Below are 3,537 nucleotides of genomic sequence, written 5' to 3' on the forward strand. Positions count from 1 at the left end.
TAAATGCAGCACAACATCACACAAAACCCGTGGCTGAGCTGGCAAAATCCATGCCAGCTCTCTGGCTGGCTGCTCCCTGGCTGCACTGGCACCATGCCCCTCACCTGCACGAGGCCGAGCACCTCCAAAAGGACCGGGGCTGGCAGCACCAGGGTGGTGGCTGGGGGACAGGACATCCCAAAGCTGCCTTGGGGCAGCCCGTGGCCCACCCAGCCCTACTGTACATCCCTCCCTGTGTCCCTCTGTGCCCCTCTGCTCTGCAGAGCAAAATGGAACTTGCCTTTTGTCTGGCCGGGGTCAGACAGAGCCGGTTTGTTCGATAAAGCTTTAACGCTTTGTGAACACGCAGAAAAGCTCAACCCGGGGCCCTCTGACAATCTCCATTGTTTTGCACCTTAAAAAAAAAAAAAAAAAAAAGGAAGGAAGGAAAAAAAAAGGCTGGTTCGATTTAAAACACCAAGTTCATGGCATTTCAAAGAGAAATGATACACAGTGTATGGATTTGTGTGATACGGGGAGATAAAGCCAGGAATAAAATGCCAGGCAGGAGCATTACAAATGCTGCTCTCGGGGGTGAGCCTGGTATTTTGCCATCTGATTATTTTAAGTGGTTTCCATCTCTGCAGCAAAATCTCTGGCATTAGCTTCACATCCCAACTCAGTGTTTGGGGCAGTCTGGGGAAGGAAAAGGTGTGAAAAAAGATGAAAGAATAAGTGATACTTATGCCCTACTGTCTATGGTGCCTGGGAAATGGCACGTAGATGATGTGTGTACAGTCCTCTTCAGCCACACTGGGGTTCATTGTCTGCAAAATTCATAAGCCATGTAATGCATCAGTTGCCAAGCAAAGCTGGGATATGGGAACCCTCCCTGTAGTTTATCTAAGGACTGAAATAAAATAAAATTTAAAAAAAAAAAAAAAAAAAAAAGTGGACTCCTGAAAGAATCATATGAGCTGGCACGGAGACCAGTTGATTGAATATTTCATTTATTGAACGTGCGGTTGCCAAAATAAATAACTCGGGCAGGAAAGCAGTAGTCAGGAAATTGAATGTGGGTTTTTTTTTGTCTCTGGCGAAGTTTCCCTTGAGTGATTTCCTTTGGAGGCTGCTGCTGCCCGCGGAGCGCATCCCGCTCCTCCGGCTCCGGCGGCAGCCCAGGCACCGGCGGCGTGCTCCTCCCAGCCAGCCTCCATCCGCCAGCAGAACAAAAATGTGTCGTTTCACTGTCCTTATAATGCACAGAGGAAATAGGATTAGGTCCAAATAGCAGCAAGGTAAGTAGGATTAATAGCTGGCTTAAATAAACTCTGCCGTTCCTGACAAGGCTGCTGGATATTGTTTCCGCCTGGCTGTGCTGCGTGCCAGGCAGCGCTGCTGTGCCCACGAGGTGCACGTGGAGGTAGGGCTGGGGGGGATTGGGAATTCAGACCACTTCTACCGCGGGATTTATTTTTTTCCTTTTGTTTTTAATAAGAAACACGACTTTTGCCGTCGTGAGACGGCGAAACCTCCTCGTGGGAGAGAGGGGAGAGAAGGACGGAGGGGTGAAGGGTTGAAAGGATGGAGAGGTGGAAGGATGGAGGGATGGGGAGAAGGAGGGATGGAAGGATGGAGGGATGGAGGGCTCAGCCTTTGTGAACGCCTCTTGCCCCCTGGCGTCCCCTCTCTGCAAGGACAGCCGGGACCAGGGGTCCCGGGGAGGGGACCCGCGACACCGGGCAGGGGGCCGGGGACACGGGGGGGTCGCCATGGGCCGTCTCTATTTCTTATCGCCTCTTTCTCCAAAACTTCAACCAACAAATCCAGCCAGACCGACGCAGGCGACACCCCCGGACAAAACTTGTTTCTCCCTCCCCAAAACACCTTCTAAAAATAAAGCTCCTGCCCAGTTTCTCAAAGGCAGTTTGAAGAGCAGGAATGGGAAAAAAAAAATGTGTAAAAAACTGAAAGAGTTGGTTGCTAGGAAGGGAATGTGGTGGCTTTTTTGGCATTTCTATCCTCTTTTGCTTAGTCTCAGTTTCAGTTGGCAGACCAGGATCTATGTGGTTGCCTCCATTAAATCTGTTTCTCATTGCAGGCTGACAAGATTTTAAGAAAGGTTCCTAATGACCGATACAGGTTGGCATCGCAGCCGAGTTTTGTAATTAAACGTTACTCAGCAGCGGCAGTAGCTGGGGATAAATGTCAAGGCGCTTTTTTTCTTTTACTTTTTCTTTTTTATTTTTTTTCGCGATTTTCGGAGGAGAGTCTGGATATGTCACACGGAAATTGCAACTGCCAAAACAATCTACCAGGAGAACATCAATAAAAATAACTTCCCCATACTTCCCCAGCGAGCCAAGGAAATGACACTCAGTGGCTGTCGATGCTGAGGATCTCCCAAATCCCCCAAAAAGCTGCAATTACCAATGGCCCCGGCAAAAGCCCCGTCCCGCTGCGGCAGGACCCGGCGCGCTCGATGCAGCCTGCACTCGTTAAATTGAATTTTACCGAGAAATGATGCTCGGTTGGCAAATAAAAGAGGGGGAAAGAGAAGGATAAATGCGGGAGTTTTCGTCTGCGGTGGGAGAGGCGTCAGGGCAGGAGAGCTGTGGTGACAGTGAGATGCGGGCACTGCAATGGGATGCTCGGGTGGGCGCTCAGCTGGGTCCCTGGGGGTGCCAATCCCTGCCCCTCTGCCCCTAACCCGCCGTGCTCTGCCGAGGTGGGACCAAACCCCGTCAACCAACTTGCCTGGTGTTTGTCTCTCTTTTGACTTTCTTGCTTTTTCTTTTTCTTTTTGATTTTACCTTCCCTTCCCTTCCCTTCCCTTCCCTTCCCTTCCCTTCCCTTCCCTTCCCTTCCCTTCCCTTCCCTTCCCTTCCCTTCCCTTCCCTTCCCTTCCCTTCCCTTCCCTTCCCTTCCCTTCCCTTCCCTTCCCTTCCCTTCCCATTCCCATCCCATTCCCATCCCATCCCTCTGGAATTCAGCGCCCCCCGGCCGGTTCTGCGCGGTGTCCCCGCTCCGCGCTCACCGCGCGCATTCCCGCAGGAATCTCTTCTCTCCCGGCTCCCTGCGCGGCCGCGGAAGCAGCGCGGGGCTCCTCCCGGGCCGCGGCCCCCGCGCAGTTTCCGCCGCTCTCCGCGGCGCTGCCGGCACTCGCCACCCCCGGCACAGCTCCGAGCCGCCCCGGGCTGCGCACCCGCGGCCCCTCCGCGCCTCGATTAATTGATTTAAAAGCGCATTAAAGCATCTCCCGCGGCCGGGCGGGCGCGGGGCCGGCTTCATCCATATGCATGCGGAAAGTTTCGCGGCGGCGGCAGCCGCGGGGGTGCAAATTGCGAAGTTAAATATTTGTTTTTAATTTTCTGGCTCAAAAATTTTAACTAAGAGGCAGGATTCCGGCCGCTCTAATGTGCTTGCATAAATGGCTTTGTTATTACGACTTTGCTGCTGAAACAACATTTGCCTCTCGTCCTGACACGCGGTGTTTGGAATGCGGGCAGGATGGAAAAGCCGAGCGGAGTCACCGCGGCCGGGGCCGCCGCGCAGCCC

The 3,537-nt window shown here is 53.0% G+C and overlaps 1 long non-coding RNA gene across 1 annotated transcript; it reads right to left on the reverse strand.

Moving 5' to 3' along the window:
• Nucleotides 1–972: 972 nt before the first annotated feature.
• Nucleotides 973–3,160, reverse strand: LOC144245899 (uncharacterized). The gene is made up of 2 exons (XR_013339467.1): nucleotides 3,017–3,160; nucleotides 973–1,231 (listed from the first exon to the last, which is right to left on the reverse strand). It is a non-coding gene; the product is annotated as an uncharacterized LOC144245899 (long non-coding RNA).
• Nucleotides 3,161–3,537: the final 377 nt, after the last annotated feature.

The sequence above is a fragment of the Lonchura striata genome, chromosome 1 (genome assembly GCF_046129695.1).
Source record: "Lonchura striata isolate bLonStr1 chromosome 1, bLonStr1.mat, whole genome shotgun sequence".
NCBI classification, from domain to species: Eukaryota; Metazoa; Chordata; class Aves; order Passeriformes; family Estrildidae; genus Lonchura; species Lonchura striata.